This window comes from Suricata suricatta, chromosome 6 (assembly GCF_006229205.1).
Source record: "Suricata suricatta isolate VVHF042 chromosome 6, meerkat_22Aug2017_6uvM2_HiC, whole genome shotgun sequence".
In the NCBI taxonomy this organism is placed as follows: domain Eukaryota; kingdom Metazoa; phylum Chordata; class Mammalia; order Carnivora; family Herpestidae; genus Suricata; species Suricata suricatta.
The window spans coordinates 117822845-117831549 of record NC_043705.1 but is presented as its reverse complement, the minus strand read 5'-3'; positions in this window follow the sequence as shown (position 1 = coordinate 117831549).

Here is an 8705-nt window from a genome sequence, read left to right as displayed (position 1 = left end):
TATAAAAGGGGGTTGGAGACAACAAAGGACAGTAGACCGTTTAAAAGTGTATGACCAGTTTAGGGGAGAGGTAAGGATGAGATACAGGAGAATATATCTGGGTTGCAAGAAGGTGAAAAAGTAAGGGAGAAAGGAGAAAGGAATATAAGGAGTAAAATTTAAAGGAATTGAGTAAAGAAAAAGGAAAAAAAGGTAATAATGACAAAGAAATAAGTACAAAACTAGTGAAGAAAAAAATTTATATATTAAAAAAACAAACAACAACAAAAAAACAAAACAAAAAAAAGCAAGCAGCAGCTCCCCCTGGTGGATAGGCTTGGTTTGATGTGGTAAGGCTTGGAGGCTGTTTTCAGAGGCTCCACCCCTGCCTGAGGCGAAATGAGCAGCAGGAGGTGAAGTGCGCACCTTCACAGACTCAATTGCGGAGTCCCCACCCCCAGTCAGGATCGCGATTGCAATGGGGGAAAGGAAAAAAACAAAAAGCAAGAAACCGAGTCTCTCTTAGTTTCCGATAGCTTTGCTCAAGCCGCTGTGCGCTGCTGGAAATGAGCTGGGAGCTCCTACCGTCTATGCGCGAGCCCGGGCCTCCACCCGCCACTGACTCTTTGTTGGGGGTCGCGTAGGTGTGCGCCCTATTTTTTCCCTGTGGGGACCCGGGATTCGCGCAGTCCATGCAGGGGGCGAGGTGTGCCGTGGAAATGCGGTCCGTGGTCCCTTTCCCAAAGCCAAGTTCGAATTGCTCACCCCTGGCGCCGTCGCCGCTCCGGCTGCTTCCCCAGCGCAGCTGCTTCTCACAGCCACAGACGCCTCCGATTCCCCACTGAGATGGCTTAGGGCTGGAGGCTATTCCTTCTCTTGCGCCACCCCGGTGCAGGATTCTGGCTACCCAGCAGTTATCTATGGAGTGGGTTTCTGTCTCCAAGCGCAGCCAAGCGTTCTATACCTCTTCCCCAGAGACAGTTCTATGAGCGCGTTCCGACTCTGTCTCTTCCCTTTGTCTCTTGGGCGCTGCACGCTTGCGCCACTTTGGGCTGGGGATCTTACCTCCCCTGCCCGTCCCAGGCTGGCCCGTTTTCGGATCTCCCCCGTTCGCCCCCACTCACTCAGGTATCCTTGAGGTTCTATTCCTTCTGGAGTTCGTATTTTCTCCTTCCGCTCTCTCAGATGAACGTAATATCCTTCTCAGTTCGAAAAACAGTGTGGAGGGAGTTTACAGAGCTCCCTTCCTCTCCGCCATCTTGGCTCCACCCAGCGACAATTTTTCTTTTGATCAGAGGAATACAAATGTTTCTATTTTAAATTCTATAGCATCATTTGGAAATTAATACTACTATTTAGTAATGTTATAAGGAGGACTTAAGAGTATCTATAATGTAGCTATGAAATAAATTTACTAGAACATAATTTGTGAAATGATTCAGTGTTGTCCTGACCTCCTCCTCCTACTCCTCCTCCTCCTCCTCCTCCTCCTCCTTCTTCTTCTTCTTCTTCTTCTTTTTCTTCTTCTTTTTTTTTAATCCCTTGTGGAAGGTTAAAATCGGAAGTTACATTGTCAGGAGACTTGGAAAAGAGAACAGAGCACCCTTTATTATAGAGTCAGAGATAAATGTAAAAGGCCTTTGGTGGGAGCGCTTTCAGCGAGGTCCCGAGGTCCAGACAGGATGGGCCAGGGAAGTCGCGCCTGGTACGGGAGAGCAAAGTGTTTTATGGGTGCAAGAGTTCCGGGTTTGATCTCGGGTGGGCAGATAGCCAAGTAAGGGCATTTTTGGACGTGGCAGGGTGGGATTGGTTGTTTCTTTGGCGGGGTGAGGGGATGCTGGAATTCCATGATCGGCTATATTTCAAACGGCGAGACATTCCAGGTCTGTGAGTGGGGTCGTTAGTGCTTGTGGGTGCACGGAACTCTGCAGCGCAAAGTGGCCGCTGGTCGCCATTTCAAGGCAGTTTTTTTTTTTTTTCACGCATGCAAAAGCAAAGGGCTTAAACTCGGGCTCACAGACTTTCCCGGCGTGGTGGATCCACGTGAGAGCGAGCGAGCCCAGAACAAAGGTGGGGTAGGACTTTTATGAGTTTGGGAAGGGGGAGTTACAGGAAATTGTGACATAGGTACAGTGATCCAATTATTATTACACAATATTATTGACAGCAGGTTTATCCAATTACAACATTTAGAGTGTTAACCAATCACAGAGTAGACCCAGGACCCAGGACCCTCACATAGCGTGTAACTAGGCTTAAGCAATAGGCCTGCCCTTAGGAATGTTAAGGGTATTACAAAGGTGGTCTCTCTTGCCTCGGGCAATGTGTAACTGCCTAATAGTTCTGGAGAGACTGACCTTTAGACCTAGTTTAGAGGGGAAACCTAAAGCCTGTCATGGCATCTGTTAGGTTCAGACTCGTGTTCTTACATTCCCCCCTCTGTCTTGTAACTGACCCAATCCTGGGTCAGCTGAGTTACCATTGTACCCCTAAAGTCAAGGCGGTTCTTACACCTTGTAGGTTGAGTGGCTCTATTAGGCTAGGTTAAAGAACATCACTGATCAATAAATGATATTGGGAAAACTAGATATCCATAAAGCAAAAGAATAAAGCTGGAATCTTATCTTATACCATATAAAAAATTTACTCAAAATGGATCAAAGGCCTAAACATAAGAGCTAATAAAACCATAAGACCCTAGAAGAAAACACAAGGAGCAGCTTCATGACAAAACTGACATTGGATACAATGACTTCTTGGATCTGACCCCCAAGCACAGGGAACAAAAGAAAACATAAGTAAATTAGGTCTCATCAACATTAAAAATGTTTGTGCAATCAAGGATACTATCAATAGAATAGAAAGGCAACCCCATAATCAGAGAAAATATTTGTAAATGTTATTATGATAAGGAATTAATATTGAAAATATATACAGAATTCCTATAACTCAACAATTTAAAAAGTCTGATTAAAAAATAGGCAACACATTTGAATAGACACTCCTCCCAAGAAGATAGGACAAAACGCCAATAAGGACATGCAAAGATGTTCAACATCACTAATCATTAGGGAAATGTAAATCAAAATCACAAAGAGATACCACTTTCATCCCCATTAGGATAGCTATTATTAAAAAGCCCAAAATGTGGGGCGCCTTGGCAGCTCAGTTGGCTAAGCCTCCGGCTTCGGCTCAGGTCATGATCTCATGGTTCGTGGGTTCGAGCCCCACGTCGGGCTCTGTGCTGACAGCTAGGTCAGAGCCTGGAGCCTGTTTCAGACTCTGTATCTCCCTCTCTCTCTGACCCTCCCCTGCTCATGCTGTCTCTCTCTGTCTTTCAAAGATAAATAAAAAATAAAAACAAAGAACAAAACAATAAAACCCCAAATGTAACAAGAGTTGACCAGGGTGTGGAGAAATTGGGGCCGTGGTGCATTGCTGATGGGAATGTAACATGAAGCAGCTGCTGTAGAAAACAGTATTGTGGTCCCTCAAAAAATTAAATATAGATTTAACTTATGAGCCAGGAACTCCGCTTCCGGGTATGTGCCCTCAAGAAGTGAAAGCAGAGATCCAAAGAGATATTTGTACAGCCATGTTCACTGCAGCCCAAAGGCAGAAACAACCCAAGTGTCCAGCAACAAAGACACGGATATATATATATATCCATATATTGCCTTTCCAGGCTGAATAACATTCTATTGTACACATGGACATTCTGACATATGCTGGAAAATATTCACTAAATGAAACAGATGCAAAAGAACAAATGTTCTGATTCTACCTATATAAGGAACTTAAAATAGTCAAATTCAGAGACAGAAAGTAGAATGGTAGTTCTCAGGGCAGAGGCAGCTGGGAATGGCTAATTTCCATTAACTAGGTGAGAGTTTCAGTGTGGAAAGATGAAGAAGTTCTGCGAGTGAATAGAGATGATGTTTGCACAACAGTATAGAGATACTTAATGCCACTGAACTGTACGCCTAGAAATGGGTAAAGTGATAAGTTTTATGTTGTGTGTGTATTTTGTCACAATAAAAAAAGTAACTCCTCTAAAAAAATCACTGAGCCCACTGATTATTTAGAGGAAAGTACTAAGCCATCTGCCATAAAACATCATTCTCCATTTTCAGATTTAATCTTCTTTGGCTTTTTAAATGTCCTAAATGTTAGAGTCACATTCAGAAGGATTTGTATCAGTAGCCTCGCACGATAACAATAGTAACAGCCACTGTTTATTGTTTGTCTATAAATGGCAAAGGTCATTATATGCATTATCTCAATCAATCAACCTAAAAATCCTGTGAAGGGACTATTATCACCCTGGGCATATCTTGGGTTTGAGGGTTTAGTAACTTGTCTCTTGTTAAAATCCACATCACTCCCTTCTCTTGAACCATTTCCCTGCTCTTAGCATAGTAGTGGATAATGAATGTGAGGTGGGGGTGGAGAGGTTGGGGGCTTGGGGATGAGCTGAGAGATAGATGTTTGTAATTCATGATATATGTGTGCTCGTGTGGGATTAAGAGAGAATACTTTCATTTCTTTTATTTTTATTTTTTAATTATAGTTTATTTTCAGGTTGGTTTCCATATAACACTCAGTGCTCATCCCAACAAGTGCCCTCCTCCATGCCCATCACCCATTTTCCCCTCTCCCCCTCCCCCATCAACCCTCAGTTTGTTCTCAGTATTTAAGAGTCTCTCATGGTTTGCCTCCCTCCCTCCCTCCCCTTAACTATTTTTTCCCCTTCCCCTTCCCTATGGTCCTCTGCTAAGTTTCCCCTGTTCCACATATGAGTTAAAACATATGGTATCTGTCCTTCTCTGCCTGACTTATTTCACTTAGCACAACACCCTTGAGTTGCATCCATGTTGCTACAAATGGCCAGATTTCATTCTTTCTCATTGCCATGGAATATTCCATTGTATATATAAACCACATCTTCTTGATTCGTTCGCCAGTTGATGGACATTTAGGCTCTTTCCATGATTTGGCTTTCTACAATAAAGTGCCACTATGAACATTGGGGTACATGTGTCCCTATGCATCAGCACTCCTGTATCCCTTGGGTAAAACGTCACTCATCATCAGGGAAGTATGTTCATTTTTTAAAAAAATAAACCTAAGGGGAGTCATTCAAAGGGCCCTGGGGAGACAGTGGTGGAAAGCCAGGGTAAGGATGTTAACCCACACCTCGTTTATTAGTTGGTAGGTATATGTTGCTGCCTGCCAGGTGATCAGCAGAATGAATAAGTTACCTGAATTTTGAGTATAAAAAAGGGATAAGTGTGCAAATGTGATTCTCTGAAGCTTCTTTTCCCATCAGGCCCAAGGGAATATGAATGCCCATCCAGCTTCTCATGTTAATGGCCAGGGTTCAGGGTAATAATCAGAATGTAGGGCTCGGGCTCCAGAAGGCTGTTTTCCCCATGTGTTCCTGTCCTTGAATTTGTGGTGCGCCCCTCAGAGAACCTGTGGGGGTGGGGATATACCACACTCCGTCTGCCTGAACCAGGTGATACTGTGCCCCATCGTGTGCCTGGACCAAGCTATAATTTTCCTTCTCAGGAGTCTGCTTTCTCACCACCACAATCCAGGCTGAGCTGAGTCCTGTAAGGTGTCTGCTTAAAGTCCTGATCTCCCCCAGTTTCTGGTGATTCTTCCTCAGTTAAGTCTAGAGACTTTCTTCTAGGAACTGCTGCCTGTTGGGCAGTTTCTGGTGTCTCAATGGTACACGCTGGTACAGAGAATCCCAATGCTTTACCAGATAAGTCATTCTTGAAGGGAAGTTGGAGGATCTCAGGATTAACAGTCACCTGCCCTCCCCACCCCCTACCCCAACCATTTCCAGTAGAAGGGGCTCACAAATCATTAAGATGACCCTAGGGAGTCTGGAAGAGGCTCAGCTCATTTGTTGTTTGACACTTAAAATTCACAAGAGTGCAAGGAATTCTCAGTGGGTACTATGATAATTCCTCTTAATCCACATTCTCTGTGGCAGAAATTCTCTCAACAGTGAATTATCTAACAGCCAAGTTCAGTATTTGCCTGCATTTTACAAATCCTAATTCTTTCTGATTCACCCAGATTTCTGGGGGTAGGGAACAGGAATTCATTTGAGCACTCAGGGATATTTTCATACCCTTTTAAAACATTAAAAAATTATTTATATTTTAAATTTATTTATTTTTATATAGAGAGAGAAAGAGAGAAAGTGAACATGAGCAGGGGAGGGACAGAGAGAGAATGAGAGACAGAATCCCAAGCAAGCCCGGCAAGGTCAGTGGGGAGCCCTAGACAGGCTCCAACCCACGAGCTGTGAAATCTTGACCTGAGCCAAAATCAAGAGTCCAATGCTTAACCAGCTGAGACACCCAGGCACCCTATTTTCATATCATAATGGGTCTGGCACTTATGTATTAAAGTGTACCCCTTATCCGATAACCTTTTTTCTTAGTTGTTTAAAAAGTTTTTTTGGAAATTATTTTTAAAAGTTTTGGTTTTGAAATTATTTGCAAATAATTTATTTACTGTGATCTTTCAGGAATTATGTGCATTCTGAATGTGTGCAAAGTAAGAAAAACTAACAATTTATAAATGCAGGAAATGTTTATTAACAATAACAATGGAGTTGACATGATCATATTGTTTGTTTATTAAATATTTATTAATTTTGATTTTACATTTTTTCCTTTGTATTTTGAGTGGGGTTTTTTCTGTTGGTTTTTTGTGTGTTTTAGGAGAGGGAGTATATCAGAATTTTTCAAAAGTTCTGAGGCCTTAAATACCACACTATATAATGGATAAAATCATAAAGTCAGTTCCCTTAATCACTTTCTTATGTGGGTAGCCTTTACCTTATACAATTCATAAGGTTAGGTATTAAGCTGGACCATATGAAATTGCTGGTTATTTGTTTTTTGAGGGTTTTGTTTTGGTAAACTAAAATAAAATGACTGAGCAAGAGGCAATTTCACATGACGTAACCTAATTGATTTTGGTTAAAATTCAATACACTTCTTCCCTCAGAAACAAACTAGGGAGCTAAACCTAACAACGGCAGAATGCTGTGCCTGCCCTAGGCACTCAGTAAGTTATTTGCTGAATGAATGCTTGCAGATTTCAATCAATGACCCAACAAGAAGCAACAATGTACACCAGAGTGAAATTGCATGTTACGAATTTGGGGTAATGGAACTGGTGGAACATATTAATCATAGAAAGCCCTTTGGCAATTACTTTAAAAACGAACACTCTCTTTTTAACTTAATTGTGTTTTGTTAGCAAGAGATTGGCATTGCCTGTGGGAGAAAGCAGTTCAGGCATAGTTCACTGCTGACTCCTCATGCAGGAATGAAAAATGGAAGCATCATAGGAGTTTAAGGAGGAAAAGAAGCCTTCTGGATCTGAGAGAGGAGATTTCAGAGGCCAATAGGATGTTCATGTTGCTTTTCATTTGGCAGCATGAACTATCTCCAGGGGCAGAGTCCTTAATTGGAAAATCCTGGTGTTTTTTATCTCCTATGATCCCAGGGAACAGCTTTATTTATTGCCTTTAGGCTGGCAAGCCTAAAGAAAAAAAAGGATTATTAAATCTTAATGATTAATAGGGCTTCAACTTTGGGTCCATCCATCCATCCATCCATCCATCCATTTATTTATCCCATTAAGTTGTTGTACCATTATGTACCAAATACTGTCTAGGTGCTGGAAACAGAATGAGGTTTAAAGTATAAGGACACATTTCCAAACCAAACGGATATTCATCTTTTGTAGGAAGATTAAACATCATTAGTTCTGGAAAGGTGCGCAGGGAGCATAGACAGAGAACTGATTCCTGGGGAAATTGGAGATTTCACTGGAAAGATGTTAATTGTTCTGGGTCCAGAAGAAAGGTTTGTGACCTCGGCTATAGATGAGAGTAACCAGAGGTTAGAAGAAGGAGAAGGGGAGGAGGGGGAGAATAGGGAGGGGAGGAAAGAAGAAGGAGGAGGAGGAAGAGGAGAAAGTGAGGGAGAAGGAAAGGAAAAAAGAATCATGCCCGAGGAAGGATCCACCACAAAAGTTCTTAATTGGCTTGAATGGACATTCGTTTTGTTTTGGTTTTGGCCAAAGCTAACCAGGTAAATCTAGTGAGCATTAGGTTGAGAACCACTGATCTGGGAGGAGTAGAAACACACAGGGGGAATGGAGGATGTGGGGGAGGGGTTGGATTGGTTGAGGGAGAAGAAACCTGAAAGCATTGTACTCTAAGCAAATAGTATATTTGGAAAAAGGTGATGTTTAAGGTTTCAGTCCCAATTTAAATGGGATGCTGAAACTGAATATTTTGCAGAAAATGGGATGTCTGGAAGTGCTTCCTTGAGAGAAAGATTCAGCAAGAAATTGCACCATGATCTAGTGTCTCATCTAGGAACTGGGTCAGGTATGAAAAGTCAACCAGAAGACACTAATATCCTTAAAACTATTATGCATGTAGGGGGAAGGAACTTGACCTTCATTATCCATGAAACACAAAATCTGAAAACTAAGCCAAGAAATTTACATAAAAAACTGGTGCAAAATAAATGAAAGCAAAAGGATTTCATAAGAAACAAATGAAGCTAAGACTACCCAGAGTAACAGGATTCCCACAGGAAACAATTTCCACTAAGGATTAAGCCTGTAATAAAAAAAAATTACTAAGTACACAAGTTAGAAAAAAATGCCATGAGAATGAGTTA